Genomic DNA, 11165 nt, shown 5'->3' with positions numbered 1-11165 from the left:
CTCTACACGTCCCCAATTGGACAGACCCGCACGGTGCAGCACGGTGGCTCAGTGGATAGCACTGCAGTGCTGGAGTCCTGGGTTCGAATCCCACCAAGGGCAACATCTGCAAGGAGTTTGTATGTTCTCCCCGTGTTTGCATAGGTTTCCTCCAGGTACTGCGGTTTCCTCCCATATTCCAAAGATAGGGAATTTAGATTGTGAGCCCTATCGGGGACAGTGATGATAATGTGAGCAAATTGTAAAGCACTGCGGAATATGTTAGCACTATGTAAAAAAATAAAAATTATTAAAGATTATTATTATTATTATTACCATCAGCAGATTTAGCTTTCAGTACCATCTTTATGCTGATGACACACAACTATACACAACTCATCCCCTAACCTTACCCCCGCAGTACTACAGAACGCCAGTGACTTTCTGTCCGCAGTCTCCAACATCATGTCCGCTCTCTATCTGAAACTTAACGTCTCAAAAATGGAACTTCTTCTGCTGCTGCCATCTACTAGCGTCCCTAAATCTGACATTTCCGTTTCCATGGATGGCACTATAATAACACCCTGGCAGCAGGCGCGCTGTCTGGGTTTTATGTTTGACATCAATCTCTCTTTCACATCCCATATACAATCTCTTGCCTGCTCTTGCCGCTTACACCTAAAGAACATCTCTAGAATCAGCCTTTTCTCACCATGGAAACAACAAAAACCCTCACTGACGCCTTGATCCACTCCCGCCTAGACTACTGTAGCGCTCTATTAATTGGCCTCCCCATTACTCGACTTTTCTCTCTCTAGTCCATACTTAATGCAGCAGCCAGGGTCATCCATCTGGCTAATGGGTACTCGGACGCGTGCGCTCTTCGTCAATCGTTACACTAGCTGCCCATTCATCTAATATGTAAAGCTCAAAGTGTGTATGTATGTATGTATGTGTGTGTATGTCCGGGATAGGCATCCGCACCGTTGCAGCCTCAGCCACAAAATTTGACACAGTCACACGTCTGGACCCCGAGAGCGTCCTAGGCTATGTTGTGAGGCAAAATTTTAACCCTGCGCATTCCAATTCATCAAACAATTTTTCCCCTATCTACATACTGGGGAAAAAGTGTGTGTGCGTCAAGCCCCGCCCCTCATTATGTCATAATGCCCCTTTCTACATACTGGGGAAACAGTGTGTGCGTATCAAGCCCCGCCCCTCATTATGATGTCATAATGGTTGCCATGGCGACGCTGATGTCATCATCATAGGTTGCAAGCCCCACCGCTCATTATGATGTCTTAATGGTTGACTATGGGATGGAGAATGTGTGATGGGCATATGGGCACTGGACTATGGGATGGAGGATATGTATGACGGGTATATGGGCACGGGACTATGGGATGGAGGATATGTATGATGGGTATATGGGCATGGGACTATGAGATGAAGGATGTGTGATGGGTATATGGGCACTCGACTATGGGATGGTGAATATGTATGATGGGTATATGGGAATGGGACTATGGGATGGAGGATGTGTGATGGGTATATGGGCATGGGACTATGGGATGGAGGATGTGTGATGGGTATATGGGCACTCGACTATGGGATGGAGGATATGTATGATGGGTATATGGGCATGGGCCTATGGGATGGAGAATATGCATGATGGGTATATGGGCATGGGACTATGGGATGGAGAATATGTATGATGGGTATATGGGCACTCGACTATGGGATGCAGGATATGTATGACGGGTATATGGGCACGGGACTATGGGATGGCGGATATGTATGATGGGCATATGGGCACTGGACTATGGGATGGAGGATATGTATGACGGGTATATGGGCACGGGACTATGGGATGGCGGATATGTATGATGGGTATATGGGCACAGAACTATGAGATGAAGGATGTGTGATGGGTATATGGGCACTCGACTATGTGATGGCGAATATGTATGATGGGTATATGGGCATGGGACTATGGGATGGAGGATGTGTGATGGGTATATGGGCATGGGACTATGGGATGGGGGATGTGTGATGGGTATATGGGCACTCGACTATGGGATGGAGGATATATATGATTTGTATATGGGCATGGGCCTATGGGATGCAGGATGTGTGATGGGTATATGGGCACAGGCCTATGGGATGGAGGATATGTATGATGGGTATATGGGCACGGGCCTATGGGATGGTGGATATGTATGATGGGTATATGGGCACGGGACTATGAGATGGAGGATAATTATAATTTGTTATAATTAACCACAGTTAGTTACTATGCCCGGGCAGCGCCGGGCTCTTCAGCTAGTTATAGGATAAAATTCAAAGTACTTGCTCTCACCCACAAAGCTCTCCACGGTGCGGCACCCCCCTACATCTCCTCCCTCATTTCAGTCTATCGGCCTAACCGACTGCTGCGCTATGCAAACGACTTTCGACTAACCTCTGCACTAATTCGCACCTCCCACTCCCGACTTCAAGATTTCTCCCGCGGTGCGCCAATCCTTTGGAATGCTTTACCCCAAGAAATTAGGACTATTGACAATTTGCACAGTTTTAGGTGCTCCCTCAAAACGCATCTGTTCAGAGCGGCCTATCACGTTCACTAATCAAAGTCATTCTATGTGTAAGTGTGCTTGTGTAGCCCATTGACTATCTCCATCCATCCCTCACTCCCTCAAGATGGCTGGACCATCATTGTAAATACACCATTGTAAATACACACCTGTACTTTGTATCTCCCCCACCTCATTGTAGATTGTAAGCTCTCACGAGCAGGGGCGGCTTATTTTGCTTTAATATATTGTTAGCGTTGTTACTTATGACTTGTGTTTTGAAACTGTTAAACTGTAAAGCGCTGCAGAATTTGTTGGCGCTATATAAATAAAGATTATTATTATTATTATAGCACATCCCAAGTTCTACCTGATTTAGGACTTTATTTTTAAACGGGTTTTCTCATTTAGATAACCCTAGTAAAATTAAAGAGTATCAACTGGGCTGCATTTTTTGACTCCAGCTTTTATGAGCATGGAGACCTTTGCCAAGTGATACATTTTCCCTTATATACTGTCTCTTAAATTCTTAGCAAGCAACAAATTCTCATAAGGTGGTGTCCTAAGGAAGGGACCTGTCAGGAACACCGCACTGAACTTGCCACTGAGCCAGTGCGCGTGTCCTGAGTAAAGCGAACAGTGCTCAAAGATACCTGTGGAGGGGCGGCAGCCGAGTAGATGCGTACTTCAGAGCCGCAGGACCTGAAGCATGTGACTACTAGGGGCGAGGCCTAAACTCCACAGAGCTTGGAGCTGCAAGATAACTCCTAGAAGAGTAACTGTGAGACAAAGTTACCAGGGGGCATGGACAGGGAGAATAGTCAAGACGTAGCCAATGAGTCACACACAGAGATAGTTGCAAAGGTACAAGAGGGGCGAGCAGAGAGTAGTCAGGTCACAGGCAATGAGTCATACACAGATAATAACGCAGTACAAAATCAACAGGCAAACTCACAACGGGAAACAGAACCGGGTCAGAACCATATAAACAAGCTATAGCAACAGGCACGGGCACACAAGGGTCAGCACACTAGGCCCAAGGCAAAAATATAACTGTCAGGGATTGAAGATTCCCAGGGGTTTAAGAAGCTCTCCCAGAACCAGAAAGAGGCCACAATCATTAACCCCAGGTGTGCAGGTCAAAACCTGCACCGAGCTCCAGACATTAACCCCAGGTGTGCAGCTCAAAAACCTGTACTGGGATCATGACAGGACCACACATTTTGCTCTAATAAAAAAGGGCACACTTCTTGGTACGTTTTGGAATAAAACCCTTTACATTTATAACCCCCTTACATCAATTCAAATGTTATATCGCTTGGACATAGCAGCCAATCATGGCACAATTGTGTGATATGGCAGATCCATGATTATTTGTCATAGCCTTGTGATATGAGGACTGGCAGCTGTGGAGACATTTTCCCCATTACTGGTCTCTTCCAATTGCAATAAGTCATTCACTTCCTACTAACTAGACAGAAAATATAAAAAGAAAGTGCATTCATCCAATATGATAGCTCCAAAGGAAGTTTTCTGAAAATAAAAAAATATATAGAATATTAGACTTGGAAGTGACCTACAGGGTCATCGTGTTCAACCCCCTGCTCAATGCAGGATTCACTAAACCATCTCAGACAGATGTCTGTCCAGCCTCTGTTTGAAGACTTCCATTGAAGGAGAATTCACCACCTCTTGTGGCAGCCTGTTCCACTCATTGATCACTGATCATTGATATATTGATTGATAGATATCTGCAACTTTTTAATAGAAAATATAAAAATACCTATTATTTCTCTTCTACCGGCTCACATTCAGTTAGTAAAACTAGAAATTAATGTTCTGAAATTTTCCCCTTAATTCTCTTCCCTGAGTCTGAATTATGTTTTTATTTGGTAATGTTGCTTTAAAAAAAAGACCAAATTTGATGAAAAGTTAAAAGAAGAGGAAATCAGCATTACTTTGAAATAAAAATGCTTTGCTCAATTGGAAATTGCATTCCCTTTGTCTTAAAAGAAAGTCTGATAAACAGAAACATAAAAAATGCTTCCATCTAAAATGCAATGACCGCCTTAACCAGCGACTAATATAGTTGTAAACATATCACAGATGCCAAAAAAAAATAAAAGTGCTGATCCTGCTCTTGTGCCGGATAAATTTTTAATGCTTCAAAATACATTCTGGCCAAGACACATCCTTTAACAGATAAATTTTGTATTGGCTTTATATAAAGTTATAGAAAAGAAGAGCAAGTGCCATCACAGGCCAGCAAAATTACTGAGATATATCAGAGGACGGTATAATATACGGCTGCTCTTCTCTGTCCTTTTACTGCTGTTTGTTGCTTGACTGTGCTGCCCAATATGTTATAGAACCATCTGCTGTAAATATAGATAAAATGTCCTATAAATTGTTTACATACTCACCCTCTTTATATCTAAACCTCTTCTTGGCTACCCATAATTCCATGAACATTCCAATTTTTGTATAATTCTTCTATAATTTTTCTTTAACCTCCTCATTTTGAAAGCCAATTTTTTCATTTTGTTTATCACAAACAGTAAAATAATGTTGAGAAAATATCACAAACTTCAATTCAGGCAAATTTGTTAAATTCGCGGGTGGGTGGGATTCAAATCAGATTGAATACTTTTGATGTCAATCGAATTTGCCCGGATGATGTTAGCAAAAATAATAAACTCCTCCTGAGCTTTCTTTAGCTTTCCACATACCAGTCCCGCCGCTTGTCTTTCCTCTTCCTTGATTTGTCGTCCGGTCTCCCTTTACTCCGCCATTGCTATTTAGCTTCTAGAGGTCAAATAGGGCGTGGTGCATACTGCATGTGCAGCGCGTATCAAGTCACTAGGCACCTGGGTCTAACCAGGGCCGGCCCGAACGTATAGGCGAACTAGGCGGCCGCCTAGGGCGCCGACCCAAAGGGGGCGCCAGAGAAAAAATAGAAAAAATTATAAAAAATCTTTTCAAAAGGCAAAAAGTTTTAGGGATGGAAAGAAAAGTGTACATATTTAAGGGCAAATATGACGCAAGAGAGGTTGGTTGGGTTGGCAACAATTTCGATAGAATCTGAAGTTGCTAAACAAATTAATCTCGGTGACTTAGTGTCATCCTTTTCAAAAAAAAGGCAAGGAAACAAAAATTTTAATTACCTATGGTCGTTTTTGTTTTGTGTTATTGATTACTTTGTATATAGTTGTCCTATACAACTTCTCAGAAGATTAAAAAGTTAGGAGAGAGTTAATTAATCATTGTTGTTGTGGTTTATTTTGCTCCTAAATTTATATCCCAAGTTTTCATCTACTGCCAAGAATAGTAGGGGTGCAACAAAATAGTTTCGCCTAGGGCGCCATAATCTCTCGGGCCGGCCCTGGGTCTAACAAACAGTGGGGCTCACCGGATCCAGCATTAAGAGAAGATTGGACTGGTGATCAAGGAAGAGGAGTCTTCATCAGAAGAAAAAAGAGTCAAGGAGGCGGTGGGTCAGGTATGATATGCAGATAGTGAAAGAGAGTTGAGCATAAGAATTCATTATTTTCATAACTCCTTTCTTAGCCTTCTGAATCGATCAGTTCAGAAGGATGGGATTCAATTCAGTAGGCTGGGAAAGGGCGTAAGGAAAACAATAAACTCTTAAGCTCAACCTTCTTGGGTGGCCTCAATTTTGCTTGATTTGCACAAATTGAATCCCTGATTTCTGATTTGCTACAATCAAAATTTTGGTGGAAATTGGTAATAAATTTGGTTAGATTAAAATCGATACTCTCATCTCTAATACGAAGGTTTGTTATTTGCGAGTTTTATTTTTTTATGGCACCATCTTTGGGTACATGTAATGTATTGTATAATTTGTATTATTATTATTTTATTTTAGGGGTAGTAAAAAAACAACAGCAACTCCACTATGTTTTTTGGGGGTTTTGTTTTGCAACATTCATCGTACAGTATTGATTACATGATAACTTTATTCTGGAGATAAGTACATTTACAACTAAATCAAATTTTTAGGAAAAAAAAAATATTATGTTTTACTTTTTCTGACATGGCATTTTTATTTTTTCATTCACAGAGATGGTTGTGGTCTAGTTTTTGTGGACCAAATTTTAGTTTTCTTTTGTACCATATTGCAGTACATATATGTGCGTTGGATCACTTTTTATCTTAATATTTTAATAGCTAGAACAACACAAAAAAACCAAGACTTTCTGACATTAATTTTCAGTTTTATTTTGTTTAATTGTTTTACAGCATTAATAAATATTGCATAAATAGCAGGAAAATGATTTGCATTACTGCCGGAATGCTTCAATAATACTAACCTTATCATGCCTTGTTCACATCCACTTTTTTCTTTGGTTTAAGATATCATGTCTTATGTAGGATGTATTGCATATTTATTATTTTAAAGCACCAATCCAGAGTTTTTAATTCCAGCGCTGGAGTGGTGCTTTAAATGTAAGCACCCTGCCCCCTTTCATATACTCACCCTCTGGCGTCTTCACCTTTTACAGACGCTGCTTCATTCCCGTAGCGCCATTTTGTGGCAGTAGTTTCAGATTGTAAAGCGCTGCGGAATATGCTACCGCTATATAAGATTAAAAAATAAAAAAATAAAAAATAATAAAAATAATAATTGTCTGGAGGTCCAAAGCTACGTCACAAGCTCTCAATTGAAATCTATTTGAGCCAGAATGAGTCTCTCATAGAGTTGTATTGAAAAGTGACTTCTCACACTCTCCAGCAGACACTGGAGTGTGCCGACAGGTCAGTTTTCACCAGAGATGGACCAGAGCAATGATGGAAAAGAATGAAGGGGACAACTGGTGAGTAGAGTTGAGCGAAACGGGTCGAAAAATTTCAAAAGTCGCCGACTTTTGGCAAAGTCAGGTTTCATGAAACGAAACCTGACCCTAGGATGAGGTCGGCCACGAGGTCGGCGACTTACGCGCCAAAGTCGCGTTTCAAAAGTTTGTTTTGCGCTCTTTTTCAGCCAATCAGGATCCACGGACACTGTGGGCAACGTGATGACATAGGCAGGGGTCACCACCATCTTTCAGAAGGGCATGCAAGTGATTGGCTTGCATTGGTGGGCGTCACAGGGGGTATAAAAGGGCGTGCACGCCGACCGCCATCTTACTTCTGCCGATCTCAGTATAGGGAGAGGTTGCTGCTGATTCTGTAGGGAGAGCGTTAGGCAGGGAAGAAGACAAAAAAACTGCTTCTGCTGCTAGCGATTTGGCCTGCACAACACACCAGTCACTGTGTGTGCAGTGCAAGGGGAGGCTATATAGTGGTGTATCAGTGGTGTTGGTTGTTGGGCTGCCTTCTAAGGCTTCCTGACATTCATGCATTGCTGTTTACCCACTGCTCCGCAAACTGCTTTTTTAAAAGCAATCCCAATTTTTTTTTTTGTCCTGCTAAGAAGAAAAAAAAACTGCTTCTGCTGCTAGCAATTTGGCCTGCACAACACACCAGTCACTGTGTGTTCAGTGCAAGGGGAGGCTATATTGTGGTGTATCAGTGGTGTTGGTTGTTGGGCTGCCTTTTAAGGCTTCCTGACAGGCTGGCATTGCTGTTTACCCACTGCTCCGCAAACTGCTTTTTTAAAAGCAATCCAATCTCCCTTATCCTCTAGTCACTTTTGTCACAGCTGTGCCATCGAGCCTGTGACATAGCGCTCAGATATTCATTGGGCCTCACACAATCCAAAAGTGTCCAGTGTCCAAAAGTGTGTGCAGAGATTCAAAATCTCCCTTATCCTCTAGTCACTTTGGTCACAGCTGTGCCATCAAGCCTGTCACATAGCGCTCAGATATTCATTGGGCCTCACACAATCCAAAAGTGTCCACTGTCCAAAAGTGTGTGCAGAGATTCAAAATCTCCCTTATCCTCTAGTCACTTTGGTCACAGCTGTGCCATCGAGCCTGTCACATAGCGCTCAGATATTCATTGGGCCTCACACAATCCAAAAGTGTCCAGTGTCCAAAAGTGTGTGCAGAGATTCAATTCTCCCTTATCCTCTAGTCACTTTGGTCACAGCTGTGCCATCGAGCCTGTCACATAGCGCTCAGATATTCATTGGGCCTCACACAATCCAAAAGTGTCCAGTGTCCAAAAGTGTGTGCAGAGATTCAAAATCTCCCTTATCCTCTAGTCACTTTGGTCACAGCTGTGCCATCGAGCCTGTCACATAGCGCTCAGATATTCATTGGGCCTCACACAATCCAAAAGTGTCCAGTGTCCAAAAGTGTGTGCAGAGATTCAAAATCTCCCTTATCCTCTAGTCACTTTGGTCACAGCTGTGCCATCGAGCCTGTCACATAGCGCTCAGATATTCATTGGGCCTCACACAATCCAAAAGTGTCCAGTGTCCAAAAGTGTGTGCAGAGATTCAAAATCTCCCTTATCCTCTAGTCACTTTGGTCACAGCTGTGCCATCGAGCCTGTCACATAGCACTCAGATATTCATTGGGCCTCACACAATCCAAAAGTGTCCAGTGTCCAAAAGTGTGTGCAGAGATTCAAAATCTCCCTTATCCTCTAGTCACTTTGGGCACAGCTGTTCCATCGAGCCTGTCACATAGCGCTCAGATATTCATTGGGCCTCACACAATCCAAAAGTGTCCAGTGTCCAAAAGTGTGTGCAGAGATTCAAAATCTCCCTTATCCTCTAGTCACTTTGGTCACAGCTGTGCCATCGAGCCTGTCACATAGCGCTCAGATATTCATTGGGCCTCACACAATCCAAAAGTGTCCAGTGTCCAAAAGTGTGTGCAGAGATTCAAAATCTCCCTTATCCTCTAGTCACTTTGGTCACAGCTGTGCCATCGAGCCTGTCACATAGCGCTCAGATATTCATTGGGCCTCACACAATCCAAAAGTGTCCAGTGTCCAAAAGTATGTGCAGAGATTCAAAATCTCCCTTATCCTCTAGTCACTTTGGTCACAGCTGTGCCATCGAGCCTGTCACATAGCGCTCAGATATTCATTGGGCCTCACACAATCCAAAAGTGTCCAGTGTCCAAAAGTGTGTGCAGAGATTCAAAATCTCCCTTATCCTCTAGTCACTTTGGTCACAGCTGTGCCATCGAGCCTGTCACATAGCGCTCAGATATTCATTGGGCCTCACACAATCCAAAAGTGTCCAGTGTCCAAAAGTGTGTGCAGAGATTCAAAATCTCCCTTATCCTCTAGTCACTTTGGTCACAGCTGTTCCATCGAGCCTGTCACATAGAGCTCAGATATTCATTGGGCCTCACACAATCCAAAAGTGTCCAGTGTCCAAAAGTGTGTGCAGAGATTCAAAATCTCCCTTATCCTCTAGTCACTTTGGTCACAGCTGTGCCATCGAGCCTGTCACATAGCGCTCAGATAATCATTGGGCCTCACACAATCCAAAAGTGTCCAGTGTCCAAAAGTGTGTGCAGAGATTCAAAATCTCCCTTATCCTCTAGTCACTTTGGTCACAGCTGTGCCATCGAGCCTGTCACATAGAGCTCAGATATTCATTGGGCCTCACACAATCCAAAAGTGTCCAGTGTCCAAAAGTGTGTGCAGAGATTCAAAATCTCCCTTATCCTCTAGTCACTTTGGTCACAGCTGTGCCATCGAGCCTGTCACATAGCGCTCAGATATTCATTGGGCCTCACACAATCCAAAAGTGTCCATTGTCCAAAAGTGTGTGCAAAGATTCAAAATCTCCCTTATCCTCTAGTCACTTTGGTCACAGCTGTGCCATCGAGCCTGTCACATAGCGCTCAGATATTCATTGGGCCTCACACAATCCAAAAGTGTCCAGTGTCCAAAAGTGTGTGCAGAGATTCAAAATCTCCCTTATCCTCTAGTCACTTTGGTCACAGCTGTGCCATGGAGCCTGTCACATAGCGCTCAGATATTCATTGGGCCTCACACAATCCAAAAGTGTCCAGTGTCCAAAAGTGTGTGCAGAGATTCAAAATCTCCCTTATCCTCTAGTCACTTTGGTCACAGCTGTGCCATCGAGCCTGTCACATAGCGCTCAGATATTCATTGGGCCTCACACAATCCAAAAGTGTCCAGTGTCCACAAGTGTCTGCAGAAATTCAAAATCTCCCCTGTCCTATAGACACCTTGTACCTTGTTTTACATTACTATATAGTTTGTTGGATTTTGTCTACATTTCTACCAAAAATTAGGAAGGCTGGTGGAAGAGGCCGTGGAATTGGGCGGGGGTTGGCAGCTGGTAATGATGGTGTTGGTGGTGGATCTGATGGTAGTGGCAAGAGCAAAATAGGACCGAATGCAGGAGGTGTTGAGCATGCGTCATCGTCTGGCTACATAAGGCCTCGAACGCTTAGTTTTCTAGGAGTTGGCAAACCGCTTTTAAAGCCAGAGCATCAGGAAAAAGTTTTGTCTTACATTGCTGACTCAGCCTCCAGCTCTATCGCCTCCTCTTCTTCAGTTGTAAAAAGTAAAAGCACTGAGTCGTCATTGGAGGCTCATGTTCATGAACCACACCTTTCCTTGTGTCCTTCACCCCAACCAAGATTGAAGGATGACGCAGGCCATACTACTGGTTACTCCATGGAGCTGTTTTCACATACCATGCCTGGATTATCAAGT

This window comes from Dendrobates tinctorius, unplaced genomic scaffold, assembly GCF_039654945.1.
Source record: "Dendrobates tinctorius isolate UK_male_01 unplaced genomic scaffold, ASM3965494v1 ptg000202l, whole genome shotgun sequence".
NCBI classification, from domain to species: domain Eukaryota; kingdom Metazoa; phylum Chordata; class Amphibia; order Anura; family Dendrobatidae; genus Dendrobates; species Dendrobates tinctorius.
This window is presented reverse-complemented; position numbering follows the sequence as displayed.